The following is a 20,624-nucleotide window of genomic DNA, read 5'->3' as shown; positions in this document are numbered from 1 at the left end:
GTGTCCATGGAAAGGTCTCGATGAGCCAAACATCTTGGTGTCATTAGAGTTCCCATTTTATCACCCATTTTTCCAAGTTGAAGCCATAAAGAGCCGAGGGTTTTCCGGCAAATTTTCTCCTTTTCTGGTGACTTTGAAAACTATTGTCGTTGATCCTCACCATGAATAGACTTACCTCAACCCCAGGAACAAGGCCAAGCAGTGGTGAAGGCGTTGAAGCTCGTTTAGAGGTCGAATCAAAGTGCACCCTTTTATAAGGTTTCCGACAAATCGAGGCAGATTTGAGGTGTTTCTCGGCTGAATTGGACTTCGACCACTCATTGAACTCTACTTGTTTGTAAAATTTGGTAAATTTTAGAGTTAGTCTGAAAATCGGATTTCCGTTCGTTGGAAACCGCCACTCGTGGCGGGGCATGGCCAGTGGACCGACGATGCTATTTTATGCTAAATTGATGTCCTAGTTTCATATTTGATATTCACTTGAGGTAATTTGATCGTTTGAACCCATTTTCATTAGAGAACTCCATTTGATTATTATATGAATCGACGATCCGACCGTTGGATTGTCACCAAACTTTAATGCATTATAGAACGTAATATTTGAGGATGTTAGAAACTAACAGATCAGGAATCTGACGTATGGATCTTCCCAAATTCGATTTCTAAGTTTGTAAAACTAATTGTTGACCGCCACCTAATTCTAGCAATTGGCAGAGATCCGACTGTCGGATCGCCATGGAATTTTAGCTTGTTGTTTTAGAATCAAAATGTAGATCTTAGAAAGTTACGGATCTGAAATCCAATGGACGGATCTTCCTAATCGAATTATGTAGGATTGTGGACCCTACGTTTGACTGAGAGTTGACTTTTAGTCAACATGTCTCGAAACGTTCTAAATACTAAAATTAGTACTACAAGAAACTTAAGTAAAGTATAGAGGGCCCACATTAGTTAGAGAGTGACTTGAATATATATGATAGGGTTATTACCTTGATTTCTTATATTGGTATCATTTGTGAATATGACTTGGTTTTATAATGTGATTTCTATTGAAATGTGATTTTATATATTTAGCCATAGACCTATGTTTATTAAACATGATTTGGCTTTTGTACTGATGATGATTGTGATATGTGATTTGACGTGCATATTTGAAATGTGGTTGATTTGCATAGATGGTATAATATGATGAAATGTGAGGGCTAGTAGTGGGTCGTTAACCCATTGCCATGGGGTTTGTTGCTTCGAAACTTGTTTCATATCCCATTTTACTATTCATTTCTTGCTTCCTTGAACGTTCTAATTTTAGTACTTGTACTTTGTTTCATTTCGATGAGCCTTTGTAAATTGAGCACTTGATTCATGTTCTATTTCTTCGAGCCGTTGTTATGTTCCTTGGCCCTCTGCTCGATTCCGTTGAGTGATCCAGAACTAGGTCTCCGCTGGGGTACTATTGAGTAGTCTGGTCCCTCGTGATTTTCGATTTCGTTGAGTGGTCTGAAATTGTATATTGCCTTGGATTTCTTTGAGTGCTATGATACCCATTGTACTCCGCGATTTTGTTGAGTGGTCTGGAATCGTATCCACTCGGATTCCGTTGAGAGGTCTGAAATCCCTTCTACTCCTCGATTCCATTGAGTGGTTCGAAATCATATCATGGTTTGGATTCCCTTGAGTGGTCCGGAACCCGATGTTGTTGGATTTCGTTGAGTGGTCTAATATCCCATTTTTCAGATATGTAGGCTTTGGCCGAACTGTGTCACTCTAGCCCTGCATTTCGGTGTTTTGTATGTGTTATTGATGATGTGATTGTTGAATGATGTTGGTTGTGATTGTTGGCATTATGATTAGACTTGTTGATCAATATGGTTAGAGAATATGATTGTGTTTCGTCATTTATTCTTTGAAATATTGCATGATATGCATTGTGGTATATTGTTGAGACATAACGATTTACGTGACGAATGTTTGAGTGTAGTGAAACGGTGAACTACAAATGGCTTGATCCCTGGTTAGGGTACGTAGGCAGTCTAAGGGGAGGTTAGATGCAACCATAAAGTGTACAAAAAATTACTACGCAATTCGAGGCATGAGTTGTGCTTGATACATATCCCGAAGTAGAGGAGTTCTCCTTAATTGTGAAGGGTTTACACAAGTACATAGGTTCAAGCTCTCCTTTAGTGAGTACTAGTGAATGATTTAGTATAAATGGCATTCGGAAATATTGTGAGAGAATGATCTCTATTTATAGAAGAGAGTTTCTAGTTTCATTCTGACATTGACACGTGTCGTTTTATGATTGGCTTCTGATGTTGACACGTGTTGCGCTATGATTGACTTCTGATGTCAACACGTGTCACGCTGTGAATGACCTCCTGGTTAGAGGGAAACTCTTCTGGGTCCTTGACGGTATAACGTTGACCTGTGCTCAGTAGTTTCAGGATTAGTCAAGTATGGTACAAACAGTGCTCCCCTAAGTTCCCGAGTGAGGGAAGCCCCTCGGTTGGGAACTTCTAAGATCCAAGTCATTGAGTAATCATGAAACTTCTAAGTACCGAAGTGTGGTATCATTTTCACTTGCCTTATCTGTCTCATATGTAGATGTGGCATCTTCTCTGGAAGTATTTTTCCTCCATCCAGTGGTGGTATCTTTAACTAATGAAGATGCACAAGGTAACGTATCAATTTCACTTGAAGCTTACTTGTAGTTTCGAGCTTGGTCAAGTGCGATACAAACCCTATAGTAGGAGTCCCCCAAGTCACCAAGCTAAGAGATTTGCCAAATGAGGTAACAGACAAGGTAAGCAATCAGACTTCCAAGCAAGCAACCTGGATCGAAGGGTCGACTTCGGCTTCCGGTTGATTGTTCTCATTCTCCTTGTGTCGTAAATAGCACCAAGGATAAGGAAAAGCAAATGGAGAAGAGATGATATGAGATACTTTTACTTTTGAAGAAGTAACTTTCCATAGGCTTATTATTGAACTAGGCTGGAAGGTTTTCTGGTTTCCTCCAGAGTATAAGGCCGACTCAAGAATTTGAGGGTCAAAACAAGTCCATCAAATCTAGAGTACGTTCGACCCTGATGATATGAGATACTTTTGCTGTTGACAAAGTAGTGGATGTATCGGCACGTGTTCTGCTACGCTGGTCTCCACATGTTTCCTTGTATCCTTCTCACTTGCCCTATCTGTTCCTCAGGCAGATGTGGTATCTTATCTGGAAGCATAAGATGTTGAAGATGAGTACTCGAGAGCAATGCCAGGTAAGTAATCAGGCAAGGGGTTCCAGGCAGTCAGTTCCTGACTAGAAACTTGATTCCAAGTGCTGACTGATTGCTCTCTTTCTCCTTGTCTTGCAGGTAAGAACAAGGCCAAAGGAAAAGATAGGGAAAAAGCATGATATGGGATACTCTTCCTTTTAACCCTGATGATATTGACACGTGTCGTGCTATGATTGGCTTCTGATGTTGACACGTGTCGCGCTATGATTGGCTTCTAATGTCGACAGGTGTTGCGCTGTGATTGGCCTCCTGGTTAGAGGGAAACTCTTTTGGGTTCTTGACAGTATAACGTTGACCGGTGCTCAGTAGTTTCGGGATTAGTCAAGTATGGTACAAATAGTGCTCCCCTAAGTTCTCGAGTGAGGAAAGCTCCATGGTTGGGGACTTGCAAGATCCAAGCCATTGAGTAATCATGAAACTTCTAAGTACCGAAGTGTGGTATCATTTTCACTTGCCTTATCTGTCTTATACGTAAATGTGGCATCTTCTCTGGAAGTACTTTCCTCCATCCAGGGGTGGTATCTTTAACCGATGAAAATGCACAAGGTAATGTATCAATTTCACTTGAAACTTACTTGTAGTTTTGGGCTTGGTCAAGTGCGATACAAAACCCTATAGTAGGAGTCCCCCAAGTTGCCGAGCTAGGAGATTTGCCGAAAGAGGTAACAGACAAGGTAAGCAATCAGACTTCCAAGCAAACAACATGGATCGGAGGTTCAACTTCGGCTTCTGGTTAATTGTTCTCCTTCTCCTTGTGTTGTAAACAGCAACAAGGATAAGGAGAAGCAAATGCAGAAGAGATGATATGACATACTTTTTCTTTTTGAGAAAGTAATCATGTTGAGAGTCTGGCTCTCGAGATTTGGAGGGCGGTGCCTCTTTGATTTTTGAGCAAGTAATAATGCTATTCATTTACCCTTCTTGGTCATAGCAATGCAGTGGGAGTTGCAAGCTTCACATTTTTTAACTTTGTCAGAGCGCTTTGAAAAAGTGGTCTGTGGTATCTGGAAAGCTGATGTTGCGTGTGAAGATTGCAGACAAGCTTTATCCAAGGAAATCTGGCTCTCGAAGTTCAAAGAGCGGTGCCTCTTCAGTTTTCGAACAAACAATCCTATCGAGGATTTGGCTCTCGAGATTCCAAAAATAGTGCCTCTTTGATTTTTGAGAAAGCAATCATGTTATGAGTCTGACTCTTGAGATTCGAAGAGCAGTGTCTTTTCGATTTTTTAGAAAGTAATCTTGTTGGGAGTCTGGCTCTCGAGATTCGGATAGTGGTGCCTCTTCGATTTTTGAGCAAACAATCTGGTTGGGAGTGTTTTCTCGAATGTGAGTAAAGGTTGGGCATTTTTGCCAGTCTGCCTTGCTACGGAGCACGAAGGTTGACACACATTGGGACTTTCTAATTATCAAGCAGTGGTGCTGTTCCTTTACCCTTGTGGGTAATAGTAGGGTAGCTGGACCTTCAAAATTTATGTGTCTAAAATTTGTTAGAGATCATTGGCAAAGTTATCTGTGGTACCTGAGGAACTAATGTTGCGTGTGGAAAGTGGTGCCTCTTCGAAATTCGGAGAATGGTGCCTCTTCGATTTTTGAACCAACGACCATGTTGCCCTTTCTTTTATAAGGGCACCAATTGTGTGCAAGAAGTACATTCAGAGAGTTATTGCTTGTAGGAATTTTCCCTTTACTTAAGAGATTTATTGCACCTCATTTCTCCTTCATCATTTCTGAGAATGTCTGGCCCATCTGACCGTCGTTTTGACTTGAACTTTGGTGAAGAGGCAGTCATGCCTTCTCAAGACAACATATGGCACCCATCCTTCTTATCCCCTACTGGTCTTCTTACCGTTGGGGACTCTGTGATGAAGAATGATATGACCGCTGTGGTGGTGGCCAGGAACATTCTCACTCCCAAAGACAACAGACTACTTTCCAAACGGTCTGATGAGTTGGCTATTAAGGATTATCTGGCTCTCAGTGTTCAGTGTGCAGGTTCTATGTCTAACATGGCCCAACGCCTATTTGCTCGAACCCGCCAAGTTGAATCATTGACGGCTGAAGTGATAAGTCTCAAACAAGAGATCAGAGGGCTCAAGCATGAGAATAAACAGTTGCACAGGCTCGCACATGACTATGTTACAAACATGAAGAGGAAACTCGACCAGCTGCAGGAATCTGATGGTCAGATTTTACTTGATCATCAAAGGTTTGTGGGTTTGTTCCAAGGGCATTTATTGCCTTCTTCTTCTGGGGCTATACCGCGTAATGAAGCTCCAAATGATCAACCTTCGGTGCCTCCTCCTTCTGGGGTTCTGCCTAGTACTGAGCCTCCGAATAATCACCCTCTGGTGCCTCGTCTTTTTTGGGCTTTACCGACTGCTGAGACTTCTTCTGAGCAACCCTTGTGAAGGCTTCCTCTTGTTTGTTTATTTTAATTCATGTATATGTACATATTTGTAACTTATCGGAGATATCAATAAACAAGCTTTGCTTCATTTCAACGTATTGTGTTAAATACACCAAGGCATTCTTCACTAAATTCTTTAAATTTTTCCTTTTGTTGAAGCTTGTATGTTGAAGCTTTGTGAGTGAAGCATGTAGGTTGAGGTAGTGCTCCCTTAATTTCCCGAGTGAAGAAAACTTCTCGTTTGGAGACTTGAAAAATCCAAGTCACTGAGTGGTCGTGAGACTTCCGTGTATCAAGGTGCAGTAGCATATGGTAGGAGTCCCCCAAGTCTCCGGTCGAGGGAGTTGACAAATGAGGCATTTCCTTTTTAAGTGGTAGCCCAAAACTCCTTCATATATATTTGTTATGAAAGTTGTTAGGCCCAAAGCAGAGGAGGCTTAGGCAATTTTTTTTTTATTTCAAAATTTTTTTTTCAAATTTTTGAATTTTCGGATTTCCGAATTTTTGAATTGTTGAATTTCTGAATTTTTGGATTTTTGAATTTCTGAAAAAAAAATATATATATATATATATATATTAAAGCTTTGTAGGTGAAGTTTTGTAGGTGAAGCTTTAAGGTTGAAGCTTTGTTGGGCACCATGAATTGATTTTGCTTCACACTATCTTGATCAAGATAGTGTGAAGCTTTTGAAGGTGAAGCTTTTGTGTTGAAGCTTTGTAGGTGAAGCTTTTGTGTTGAAGTTTTGTAGGTGAAGCTTTTGTGGGTAAAGCTTTTGTGGGTAAAGCTTTTGTGGGTAAAGCTTTTATGGGTCAAGCTTTTGTGGGTCAAGCTTCTGTGGGTCAAGCTTTTGTAGGTGAAGCTTTTGTGGGTGAAGTTTTTGTGGGTCAAGCTTTTGTGGGTCAAGCTTTTGTGGGTCAAGCTTTTGTGGGTCAAGCTTTTATAGGTCAAGCTTTTGTGGGTCAAGCTTTTGTGGGTCAAGCTTTTGTGGGTCAAACTTTTGTGGGTCAAGCTTTTATGGGTCAAGCTTTTGTGGGTGAAGATTTTGTGGGTGAAGCTTTGGAGTTGAAGCTTTTATGGGTGACGTTTTTGTGTTGAAGCTTTTTTTGGGTACCATGAATTGATTTGCTTCACACTATCTTGATCAAGATAGTGTGAAGCTTTTGAGAATTTGTAGTTACCCTCCATTGATGAAGCTTTTGTTGGCACCATAAATTGGTTTTGCTTCACACTGTCTTGATCAAGAGTGGGTGAAGCTTTTGAGAATTGTGGTTGCCCTCCATTGATGAAGCTTTTGTTGGCACCATAAATTGGTTTTGCTTCACACTGTCTTGATCAAGAATGTGTGAAGCTTTTGAGAATTGTGGTTGAACTCCTTTGATGAAGCTCTTGTTGGCACCATAAATTGGTTTTGCTTCACACTGTCTTGATCAAGAGTGTGTGAAGCTTTTGAGAATTATGGTTGCCCTCCATTGATGAAGCTCTTGTTGGCACCATAAATTGGTTTTGCTTCACACTGTCTTGATCAAAAGTGTGTGAAGCTTTTGAGAATTGTGGTTGAACTCCTTTGATGAAGCTCTTGTTGGCACCATAAATTGGTTTTGCTTCACACTGTCTTGAACAAGAGTGTGTGAAGCTTTTGAGAATTATGGTTACCCTCCATTGATAAAGCTCTTGTTGGCACCATAAATTGGTATTGCTTCACACTGTCTTGATCAAGAGTGTGTGAAGCTTTTGAGAATTGTGGTTGAACTCCTTTGATGAAGCTCTTGTTGGCACCATAAATTGGTTTTGCTTCACACTGTCTTGATCAAGAATGTGTGAAGCTTTCTACGAGTTGTAGTGTTTGCATTGTTACATAGGGGAAATGTTTGAAGCAAATGCAAGACGGCTGAATAGCTTGATCTTCGTATGCCATGCACTTAAGTTGTTGTTGGCTTGCAATAAGACTTTGTTGGTGACTATAACTCTTGTTAGGCATAATTGCTCCCATAGTTGAGTTGTCAAGCTTGAGGGTTTTTGATTATTTGTGAATGCTAGGAGTTCACATGTACAAGTTGTACCACTCGTCTTCTGGTAAGTGGAATGAATGGTGAGTTGCTTTCATCACTTGGTTGGTGGTACGAAGGTAAGTTCCTTCATAACCTTTCATCACTTGGTTGGTGGCACGATGATGAGTTCCTTCTTCCCCTGGTTGGTGGCATGAATGGCAAGTTGCCAAATGATATTAAAGTACGGGTTGTACATTTCATCACCTGGTTGGTGGCATGAAGATGAGTTCCTTCTTTACCTAGTTGGTGGCATAAGTAGCAAGTTACCAAATGATATTAGAGTACGGGTTGTACATTTCATCACCTGGTTGGTGGCATGAAGGAGAGTACGAGTTGTACATTTCATCACCTGGTTGGTGGCATGAATGGCAAGTTGCCAAATGATATTAGAGTACGGGTTGTACATTTCATCATCTCGTTGGTGGCATGAAGGATAGTACGGGTTGTACATTTCATCACCTGGTTGGTGGCATGAAGATGAGTTCCTTCTTCACCTGGTTGGTGGTATGAGTGGCAAGTTGCCAAATGATATTAGAGTACGGGTTGTACATTTCATCACCTGGTTGGTGGCATAAAGGAGAGTACGGGTTGTACATTTCATAACCTGGTTGGTGGCATGAATATTAGTTCCTTCTTCACATTTCATCACCTGGTTGGTGAGAATAAAGGCAAGGTGTCTAGGCACATTGTAGCAAGTGTCGAATGACACAAAGTATGTTGAACCCTTTCAAAGCACAGTTGGCTTATGTATAAATGTGTTGGAATGAATGAGTGAACGAATATACTATGAAGCTGTTTGTTTATTTGTATAGTCTTGTTGACATATACTTAGACTTTGTTTCATGTTGGAAGCATTCATGTTGAAGCTTTGAACCCGAGTGTTTCATTGCTAGGAATGTAAGAGGATTAGGACCGAGTTGTCTAAATCACCTCTTTATTGAATTCATGCCAAATAGTCTTCGTTACATAGGATGCCGAACGGTTAAAGCTTAACACTTATACAATGTGAGTTTACTTGTAATAGTACTTCAAGTGATCAGCGTTCCATGGATGGCCAAAGGTCTTGCCATCGGAGCTTCTAAGCTTGTAGCAGCCAGGGCGACTGATGCCAACAACTTCAAACGGTCCATCCCAGTTTGGACTAAGTGTTCCTTCATTTGGGACTCTGTCGCAGAGTAATCTTTTCTTCAATACCCAATCCCCCACTTTGAAAGAACGAGGTTTGACCCTTAAGTCATAGTAGTTGGAGATGCGCTGCTTGTAGGCGACATTCCTCAAGTGAGCCTGGTTTCTGTGTTCCTCGACTAGATCTAAGTTGAGGGTAAGTTGTTTGTCATTTTCGCTTTGCACGTAGTTTTGGACTCGGAACGTTGCTTACTCAAGCTCAACTAGGACAACTACCTTTGTACCAAAGGCAAGTGAGAATGGGGTTTCTCCTGTTGGTGTCCGATACAAAATGCGGTATGACCAAAGAACTTGAGGTACAAATTCTGTCCAACAACCTTTACCCTTGTCCAAGCTGGTTTTCAAAGTTCGCTTGATTATTTTGTTAATGGCTTCAACTTGTCCATTAGATTGGGGATGAGCTGGGGAGGCAAAACATAAGTTGATATTGAACTTAGAGCAGAACATCCTGAACTTATTGTTGTCGAACTGTCGCCTGTTATCAGTGACTATCATATTGGGAATGCCGAATCTGCAAAGGATGTTCTTCCATACGAAGTCTTCTATTTTTGCCTTAGTAATGGTTGCTAAGGGTTATACTTCGGCCCACTTTGTGAAGTAGTCAACTACAACGATTTCATAGCGAACATTGCCTTTCCCTGCAGGCATTGGGCCGATCAAATCAAGTCCCCATTGGGCGAAGGACCAAGGGCTGATCATAAGATTGAGCGACTCGAGAAGGGAGTGAAGAATAGTTGCATAGCATTGACACTTATCACATGAGCGGGATATTCTGATGGCATCTTGGTGGAGTGTTGGCCAGTAATATCCTTGGCGAAAAGCCTTGTGTACTAGTGATCGAGATCCAGCATGATCTCCGCAGACTCCTTCATGTATTTCTCGAATGACAGTTTCCGCCTGTGCGGGCATAAGGTATCTTAGGTATAGTAGGTTAAAACCCCGCTTGTAGAGTTGGTCATTAATGATCAAGTAACGGATAACCTTCTATCGAATCTGCTTAGCTTGGACTTTGTCATTTGGAAGGGTGCCATGAGCAAGGAATCTATAAATTGGGGTAATCCAACTATCCCTCTGTTGTAAGTTGCACATTTCCGCAGCCATGATGCTTGGTGCTGCCAACAATTCGACTTGAATTTTTCTCCCAATCTTGTCTTCCACCGCTGAGGCGAGGCAATCCAAAGCATCTGCATGACTGTTTGCCGCTAGAGGAATTTGGGTGATCTGGTTGTGGAAGTACTTGAGCAACAATTGTGTTTATGCCAGATATGCTGCCATGGAGCTATCCTTAGCGTCAAAGTTGTTGGTGACTTGGTTAACCACCAATTGGGAGTCACTGAAGATATCAATTCGTTTGACCTCAAGGTGTTTGGTCAAACGTAAGCCTGCTAGGAGGGCTACACATTCGACCTCCTTGTTGGACGCCTTGAATTTGAAACGAAGAGCATACTCCATCGCCACTTTGTCAGGGGTCGTAAGGACTAGTCTTGCTCCACAACCCTGTTGGTTGGACGAGCATCAACATATAGACTCCATGCTGGGGCTGTTGGTTCTATTTTCTGAGCTTCTGAAGGTAATGAAACCACTTCTTTAAGCGTCGAAACAATGTCAACAGGATATGTGAAGTCAACGATGAAGTCTGCCACTGCTTGGCCCTTCTCAGTTGGCTTTGGTTAGTAGGAGATGTCAAACTCACCCAATGCTATCGCCCATTTGATCATTCACCCATAAGTGTCAGGACTTTGGAGTATCTGTCGAAGAGGATGATTGGTAAGCACGATGATGGAGTGTGCTTGGAAGTAAGGGTGAAGTTTTCGAGCAAACATGACCAATGCTAAAGCCAATTTCTCAATGTTGGAGTATCGTGTCTCCGTATCTTGTAAGGCCTTGCTAGCGTAGTAGACAGGTCGTTCGACGTTTCCATCATTTCGAATGAGAACGGAACTTACTGCTGAAGCTGATACCGACAGATAGATAATGAAAGTGCCATTAACCTCAGGTTTGAAGAGCAAATGGTCTTTACGCATGTAGTCTTTGAGGTTCTTGAATGCCTCAGCACATTAATCAGTCCATGTAATGTACTTCTTACTTCCCTTAAGTGCTTTGAAGAAAAGAGCACATCTGTCTGTGGCCTTAGAGATGAACCTAGTTAAGGCTGCCACCTTGCCAGTAAAGCTCTGGATGTCTTTTGAAGTTACCGGTTCCTTCATGTCGAGGATTGCTTTGATCTTCTCGGGATTAGCCTCAATGCCTCGTTGGCTTATCATGAAGCCTAAGAATTTTCCAGAGACTACGCCGAAGGCACATTTGTTGGGGCTCAACCTCATTCGATACCTCTTCATAATGGTGAAAGTTTCAGATAGGTTGGTGATGTGTTGGTCAGCATGTTTGCTTTTGACTAGCATATCATCAACGTAAACGTCCATGTTTTTCCTAATCTATTCAGCGAACATTGAATTGACCAGTCTCTGATAAGTCGCTTCTGCATTCTTTAGGCCGAAGGGCATGACTTTATAGCAATATAGTCCCCTGTCAGTAGTGAAGGCTGTGTGTTCTTGGTCAGGATGGTTCATGAGGATTTGGTTGTATCCTGAGTAAGCATCCATGAAGCTCAGTATTTCACACCCTGTCGTAGAGTCTATAAGTCTGTCTATGAGAGGAAGAGGAAAGCTATCATTCGGGCATCCTTTGTTTAGGTCGGTGTAATCGACACACATTCTCCACAAGACCTTTTGAAGCAGGAGACTTTCCTTGGTCGGATTCTTCTTAACAAGGACAACATTTGCTACCCACTTTGGATAATTAACTTCGCGGACGAAACCTATGCCTTTGAGTTTTTCAACTTCTGCCTTCATTGCCTCGTACCGTTCAGCGTCATAAGATTTTCGCTTCTGTTTCACTGGCTTGGTCTTGGGGTCAATACTTAAGCGACGACAGATTATATCGGGAGAGATGCCTGACATGTCCTCGTATGACCAGGCAAAGACCTTAGTGCTCTCTTGCAAAAAAGAGATCAATGCCAACCGAATGGGTGGTGACAATGTGGTACCAATCTTCACCATGCGATACGGATAATCTTTTGAGATAGAAACCTTCTCCAACTCTTCAGCGAGTTGTGCTTGTTGGGTGAAAGAGTCATCTCGAGGATCGTCGGGTTGACTGTTGCCATCGTGAATATCTAAGTTGGCTTCGTCTGGCCTGGTCTTTATGACTTGGTCACGTAAAAAAAGGGTCTCCTTGGGCACAGACAGGTGTTGTTGCTTGACCGAAGTGTTGTAACATGATCGTACACTAAGTTGATCTCCTCTGATGTAACCATTGCCATAGGGGGTTGGAAATTTCATCAACAACATATGTGTGGATACCATGGCCTTGAGATCATTGATGCCTATGCGTCCAAAGATGACATTGTATGCCATTGGGCAATCAACCACCAGGAAGTTAGTGGTAATAGTAGCTGTGTAAGGGCCTGTACCAATGGTGAAAGGTAAGTGTATGCTCCCCAAAGGTTGCACGATATCACCGGAGAAGCTTATCAGAGGGGAAATCGAGCAATCGAGCAAGTGTTCAGCTATATTAAGTGCCCTGAAAGCTTCAGCAAACATGATATTGACCGAAGCCCCCGTGTCTACCAGGATTCGTCGTACTTCAAAGTTGGCTATGTGAGCTTCCACGATCAGTGGGTCGTTGTGAGGGTAGATGATACCTCTTTCTTCCTCAGGGTAAAAACATATTGGATCCCAATTAGGCTTTTGATACTTGCCTCCCCTGATGTCTTCCACATGAAACACTTGGTGGCCAGACCTTAAAGCTCGTTCACTATTTTTCATGGCCCTGTTGTAAGATTTAGATATAGGTGTGCCACCACTTATGGAATATATCACATTCACCTAGCGTTGGTTACGGTTACCCCTTGGAGGGTGAAGGAGAATTGATCAATTTTTCCTTCACGTGCCAAAGGTTCAATATGATCACGAAGGGTGATACACTTCTCGTCGTCATGGCCGTTATACTCGTGGTAGCAGCAAAACGTGCCCGTGTTCTTCATGGACTTGTAATCCGGGTGCCTCGGCTTTGGCTTCGGTATTAGGTACGTTATGCTGGGGTAAATGGCCACGCATGTGGCGTTCAAAGGTGTGTATACCTCATACCTCGGGGTAGGGGCTGTCCTGATACATGCTTGACCCACTGTGTTGACTGCCTGGGGTCGGGGATTATCGTGGCGATACCCTTGGTTATCGCGGTAGTGTCCCTTACTCCTTTTACTAAAATGAGACTGGTGAGGATGGAAATCTTTCCTTTTGCCCTTAGATTGATATGTCTATTGACTTGGCAAAGTATTAAGTAAGGCAGGGGGAGGCACCGCTGCCATTTAGAAGGTCGAGGTCTTCTCATTTGGTTGGATCTGGCTTCCACTCCCTACTTGCTGATAAGAGGTGGCTGTGGGGGGTTTCCCTTGATATGTCCTTGCCTCGGCTGAGGCATGGTTGTAAGCTTGTGCCATCACCTCAGAGTAAGTCTTCCAAGTGTTGGCATTGATCATGTACTTAAGCAACAATCACGTAGGCCTGCCGTGAAGGCCTTGAGGGCGGTCTTGTCATCTGCCTCAGTGCAGCGAGAATACTCATGGCTGAAGCGACCGGCATACTCTCGTAGTGACTCGTCCAGCTTCTAGCGAATAATGTACAAGTCATCTGCAGAATGCAAACGATCGGTCTGGAAAATGTGTTGAGAAACAAACAGTTTCCTCAATTCCTTAAATGAGTCTACCGTCTTAAATGGAAGACGACAATACCAATTTAGAGCTCCGCCAGAGAGGGTGGAGGGGAAAAGAAGACATCGTTCTTCATCGGTGTGCATCCGGTATGCCATGGTGGACTCAAAGAGGTTAAGGTGTTCAATCGGGTCCTCATTTCCAGTATAGAGTTGCAAGCTAAGCTTCTGCTTTGTCTTTGCTTGGAGGGGGTGTCGAGTATCCTCCTTGTAAATGTGATGTGGCTTCCTTCACTCCCCATGTTGGAGAGGGATGTCTGGTCAAAAGAGAGTGTACGAATGGTGGAAACCAGCTCAACAAAACTGAAGAGAGTGAGAATAAGTGTCATTCCCACAGACGGCGCCAAATGTTGATGCACAAAACTAGTGAGGACTTTGGTACAACAGAAAGTGTTAAGTTTGTGACCTTCGCTAGATTGCTTCAGTCACTAGTGTGAATAAGTATATAAATGGATGGAGACAGGGAAGCAAACACAAGATATACGTGGTTCACCCAGATTGGCTACGTCCACGGAGTAGAGGAGTTCTCATTAATTGTGAAGGGTTTACACAAGTACATAAGTTCAAGCTCTCTTTTAGTAAGTACAAGTGAATGATTTAGTACAAATGACATTAGGAAATATTGTGAGAAAATGATCTTTATTTATAGAAGAGAGTTTCTAGTTTCATTCTAACATTAACACGTGTCGTATTATGATTGGCTTCTAATGTTGACACGTGTCGCGCTATGATTGGCTTCTGATGTCAACATGTGTCGTGCTGTGATTGGCCTCCTGGTTGGAGGGAAACTCTTCTGGGTCTTTGACGGTATAACGTTGACCGGTGCTTAGTAGTTTCGAGATTGGTCAAGTATGGTACAAATAGAATATGTCTTAAAATTGTTGTAAACTGAAATAGAAAGGAACGAAGTTACCCAAAAAATGTAGAAGCCTTGAGTGGTGAATGATTCTTGGGATGAGTCGCGTACTAAGTCGCTCTCTTTAAGACGTTTCGCGGCTCTACCCAAAGTGTGCAAGCAGTTCACAAACATCACGTCATCTCCAGGATAAAAATGTCCTGAATCTTCTTCGTCTGATAAAGTTCTTCCTTGCACAGTGGAAGAACTTTCGAACTCACACCCTCTCAATATGTTGCTTTTCAAAACTATATATCAGAAAATATATATATTTTTTCCATAATTTCATTGTATCCAAGGACTACTATATATACTAGAGAGAAAACGACGTTGAGAATTTGAGAGATTAATGAGGGCTTTGAAAGTAGAACAAAACGGAAAAACCAAAACATAAAGTAATCACATAGAAAAGGGCAAAACGGTTAAAATATATATAAAGTACATCTGATGCTTTTCTATGTATATGGGTTGTTTTACATGTTATTAATATATATTAGTCAAAACGTTTGAATATTTATCAGCATAAATATTAGTTAAAACGTAAGGCAAATTCAAAGTGAAAAGGACAAAACAGTTTGAATATGCTTAATAACATGATCATCTTCTCTATATAGAAAAGGAATCCCACGTTTTATATTTAAGAGAAGATAACTCCTTATCTAATTGATAAGGCCAAAATAAATTGGCTGTTATGTATAGAATATTGGTAATTAAGCAAAACATAAATATATATATTAAATATTTAAATAAAAACATATTTACTCCAACACGTCTTAAACGTGTGAAACAAGTTAGTAATGAAAACACTTTTAAAAGTGTGTTAAACATGTGAAACAAGTTAGTAATGAAAACACTTTTACCTCAGTTTTTTTTCCTTTTTTGTTTTTCACTGTTTCACTCACTATAAATAACATAGCACACCACCTCTTTAACTCATGCAACTAAAAAGCCTATTCACCTTCTCCAAATTAGGAATAAAATGTCATCACCATCTCAAGCTCATTCCTCAAAAACAATTCCCAGTGATGTTAATTGACGTTCAGCTAATTTTCCCCCTAACTTTTGGGGAGATTATTTTTTATCATATGCTTCAGTGGTAGTAGGAAATTCACTGAGATTAATAGTTTGGAATTATGTGCCCCATGCAGGAAAAGTATAATTCCCTTTTCAGTTTGTGTTTGCAGGAAAAAAATATTGAAGCTAAGAAACTTGTCCAAGAATTAAAGGTGTTGATGCACAAAATCGGAAGGGTCTTGGAACAACGTAAATCCGACCGTGAACATGCAAGAAAGTAAATAACACAAGATGTATTGTGGTTCACCCCAATGTTTAGGCTACATCCACACTGATTATTGTATTTCTCTGAGAAGATTGTGAGGGAGAGAGCCTCTGTAATGTGAGAATGAGGCTCTCTAAATGTGAGGGAGTTTGGGGATCTCAGACCTAAGAATTAGCCTTCTTGAATGAGGAGAGTGAGGAGTCCTTTTATAGAATAAGGGCTCCTCACTTATTACATATTTACCCCTTCATTTATCACATAATTACATTTAAGTCTCCCGAGTATTTATACGAGGTCTAAATACGGAGGCCCTAAGTATGGTACAAACAGTAGTCCCCTAAGTCTTCAGTTAAGAGAGTCTTTTGGCTGGAGACTTGAAATTCAATCCATGTGTTGGCCGAAGTAACTAGATGTCGTCTAGGACTGATACTCGATATGAGGCGGTGCTCAATCTGAAATGATGCTCAACTAGAAGTAGCACATGTTGCGAGGCTGCTTTGCTTGTGGCTTATGTTGCCTTGGTTGGCTCGGCTTGTGACGTTGAAGGTGAAGGAGTCCCTTTTATAGAATAAGGGCTTGCTCCTCAATACATGAATGATGGGCTAGAGCTGATGCTCTCTAATGATGGTGAGGGAGTCCATTTTGTAAAATAAGGGCTCGCTCCTCAATACATAAGTGATGGGTTAGGAGTGATGCTCGCGGCGATGCGGTTGCTCAGCTGGCGACAATGCTCTCTAATGAAGGTGAGGGAGTCCCTTTTATAAAATAAGGGCTCTCTCCTCAGTACATGAATAATGGGTGCTCTCTAATGAAAATGAGGGAGTCCCTTTTATAGAATAAGGGCTCGCTCCTCAGTACATAAATAATGGGCTAAGTCCCCCAAGTATTTTTCATGAGGCCCAATATATGGTACATAATGTAGTCCCCCAAGTCTTCGGTCAATAGAGTCTGTTAGTTGGAGACTTCAAATTGAATCCATGTATGGGCCGAAGTGGCGGTTGTTCGGAGGCAGTATTTGTATACCCTACACTGAAGCTTTGTAGGTGAAGCTTTGCAAGTGAAGCTTTGAAGCTAGAGCTCTATAACTGAAGCTTTCGAAGCCGGAGCTTTTGTAAATGAAGCTTTTGAAGCTAGAGCTCTGTAAATGAATCTTTCGAAGCTAAAACTCTGTAAATGAAGCTTTCGAAACTAGAGCTCTGTAAATAAAGCTTTTGAACCTAGAGCTCTGTAAATGAATCTTTCGAAGCTAAAACTCTGTAAATGAAGCTTTCGAAGCTAGAGCTCTGTAAATGAAGCTTTTGAACCTAGATTGTCATCAGTGATGCTCATGAATGTTTATGTTGATTGATATAAGTGATGCTTATGGATGTTGACATGAGTGATGCTCATGAATGTTAACATGAGTGATGCTCATGATTGTTGACATGAATGATGGTCATGAATGTTTATGTATGATTGTCAGGAGTGATGCTCATTAATGTTTATGTATGAATGACATGAGTGATGCTTATGTATAATTTTGGAGTATTGGACGTACTTTTCATCACCTAGTGGGTGATAATAGCGGCAGGCTGCCGAATAATTTTGGAGTACTGGGTGTACTTTTGATCACCTAGTTGGTGATAATAGCGGAAGGCTGCCGAATAATTTTGGAGTACTGGGCTTTCTTTTGATCACCTAGTGTGTGATAATAGCGGCAGGCTGCCGAATAATTTTTTGTAGTACTAGACGTACTTTTGATCACCTGGTTAGTGATAATAGAGGGTCTGGCTCTTTTGGGCATATGGGCATTCGCCCTTCACACAACATTCCAGCCCATTATTTTGGGCTTGCCCTTTTTTTTTTTTTTTTTATGATTACCCTCTGATGGGGTTCATACAGATGTCTCCGAAAAATAAGAAAAATAAATTACATCATTCAAAACAAAGGTTTCGACAGTTGCAGATCGTTGGTGCGTATTGCACCTACTGCGTACTGGGTTGTTGTAGATCTTTTTCCATGTGCGTATTCCAATGGCTTCTTCAAAAAAGTGGGAACATGCATGATGAAAGTTTTCTTTTTCAAAAGTTAATGGCATCTTCTGCTTTGGTGGTCGACAAAAGCTAAAGTATAATCCTTTCCTTTCTCTTTTTATTCCTTGCTTTTGCCTTTGTTTCCCGCAGCTCACTTGATTGCTTTTTCCTTTCTTCTGCATCTTTGTTGCTTTTGTTTTTGTTTCCCATGTGCTCTCGTAGAGCAAAACTTCCCTTTTTTGCATGTGGGTGGTCAACAGCGTGCCCTCCTTCGGATGGGTTGATCAAGCTTTTGCATTAAGAGGCAGCACTCCAGGATTGAACCTCTGAGATGGGATACTCAGCTGCTCATAAAGGGCCATCTTATTCCAGCTTTTGGTCCTCTTTTATCTGCATCATTCACATGAAGCCTCGGAAACATAGGCCCCATAACCTTCTCCTCGTTCCCTCTGAGATCTGCAATCACAGCAGGATTCCTAGGGTCATCTTCAGGAATTCCCTGCTCTATTTTTCCAACAAGATCTGCTCCAACATCGGCTGCTTTGGTGTATATTCCACCTCCCAACTGAGCAAATAAGGCAACAAAAGAAGCACCGAATCCATATCCAACAAGCAGAAGAGGCAAGTCAGTAACCTTCATTGAACCTAGCAAATCCACTCCCAACCAAACATAAAATGTGGCATACAGGATGGCTATACCAAGTACAGCATACCAACAACCACCAAAGCAGAAAAACCACCAGCACGAACAGCTATCTGTAATGCCTCTCTTGCAGACCGTCTTGCAGCACTATAGACTCAAACATTTGCACGAACTGAAACCCACATCCCAACATACCCAGCAGCACCAGAACACAAAGCTCCCAAAAGAAATGCAACTACCGTAATATAAGCTGAAGTGAACCTCCCGAGACCAAATGATTCTTGCTGAGGTGTCGGTCTGCGAAATAAATATATGCAGAAAATAACCACAGCTAGTAAAAATGCCATCTTAGAGATGGTCCCATACTGGGTCCTGAAGAAACCTTCAGCTCCATCACGTATTGCATCTAATATCTGACCCATCTCCAGAGGTCCCTCATCTTTTGTAAGAACCCATTTCGCCAGGTGCATAGACACCAGAAAGCTGATAATACAAATTGCAAAGACGAACACAATGATAGGAGAAGTACTTGCTCCAATGTAAAGACCACTCCAAGCGCAATAAGTAAAATAACAAAACGAACACGGACATTTATCCGCATCAGAATCCGAAAAATCAATGGGTTGTAAGATTTACCACGCATGTTAGGGAATGTCCTCAGTCTGTCTTGGTAAGGCCCCAAATTATACGGATGACTACTCTAGGGTGTCTCAGTGGTTTTGGACAGCCGCGTCGATAAAACAACCCAGTGGTTTTGGACAAAACGCCGGATCATTTGTATACAATTAAGTCACTGCCACGTGTCCCACATGAACTCCAGCAGTTGCCACATATATAACAAGTTAACAACAGATATCAAAACCTACAGGTAAGCAAAACCCAGCTACAACACCTCAATATAAAACAACTTTTCCCACTTCAAAAAACCCAGAGAGTTGAGAATTATACGGATCTTCATTTCACGAAGTATATATAAAGCAGAGCACAATGAAGATTCAGCATAGACAGCAACAGCAAAAGTTGCAGACCTCAGGCACAAAAGTGCTTTTGGCTGCTTTCACTGACTTAGCAATCAGAGGGTTACTTATGGGGTTGATGAGGTTGAGCTTCTTGGCGTCGGTGACGCTGCTGGTTTTGAGCTGGCCGTTTCTGCTTATTTTCAGCCCACTTCTGTTTTTTACTGGGTTTGTGTTTGTCGGAGCCTTGACTAGGTTTGCTGTGGTTGCTGCCCTTCCTTTTACAGGGATGACTACTCTAGGGTGGATTTTTCAGGAGCTTGCAGGTATAAGGCTTTTGGGATTTTTGCAGATTCATAGTGGTGAGATGAAAAAATGAAAGAGAACCGACATAGTTTTTCGTGTTGATTCCCACAGACGGCGCCAAATGTTGATGCACAAAACCGGAGGGGTCTTGGAACAACGTAAATCCGATTGTGAATCTGCAAGAAAGTAAATAACATAAGATATATCGTGGTTCACCCCAATGTTTGGGCTACGTCCACACTGATTATTGTATTTCTCAGAGAAGATTGTGAGGGAGAGAGACTCTGTAATGTGAGAATGAGGCTCTCTGAATGTGAGCGAGTTTGGGGATCTCAGGCCTAAGAATTGGCTTTCTTCAATAAGGAGAGTGATGAGTCCTTTTATAGAATAAGGGCTCCTCACTTATTACAAATTTGCCCCTTCATTTATCACATAATTACATTTGAGTCCCCCAAGTATTTATACGAGGTCTAAATACGGAGGCTCTCAGTATGGTACAAACAAAAGGAAAATATGAAGAGAATGATATTGGCTCCAACACCATGTAAGCGTTCAGATAAGCTGGACTTGGTCGATACGATTCAACGCTTAAGCGTTTCCTACCATTTTGAGGATGAGATTGATGAAGTTTTGTAGTAAATTCGCAAGGATTCTTACGATGGTAGTCACCAACACTAAGGGAGGGATGACGATCACAACCTTCACGCAGATGCTCTATATTTTCGATTGCTTAGACAACAAGGTTATGATATATCATGTGGTAAGTCCCTCCCTTCTTGACACTCACACTTAATTATATAACTTTCGATTTAATTTTATTTTTTTCTCCAATTACATAATG

At 41.6% G+C, this 20,624-nt stretch overlaps 1 pseudogene; it reads left to right on the top strand.

Annotated features, from left to right (window-relative positions):
* Positions 1 to 9,161: 9,161 nt before the first annotated feature.
* LOC126617120 ((-)-germacrene D synthase-like) overlaps positions 9,162 to 20,624 on the top strand; it is a 29,339-nt pseudogene continuing 17,876 nt past the window's right edge.

The sequence above is a fragment of the Malus sylvestris genome, chromosome 3 (genome assembly GCF_916048215.2).
Source record: "Malus sylvestris chromosome 3, drMalSylv7.2, whole genome shotgun sequence".
NCBI lineage: Eukaryota > Viridiplantae > Streptophyta > Magnoliopsida > Rosales > Rosaceae > Malus > Malus sylvestris.
This window is presented reverse-complemented; position numbering and strand designations above follow the sequence as displayed.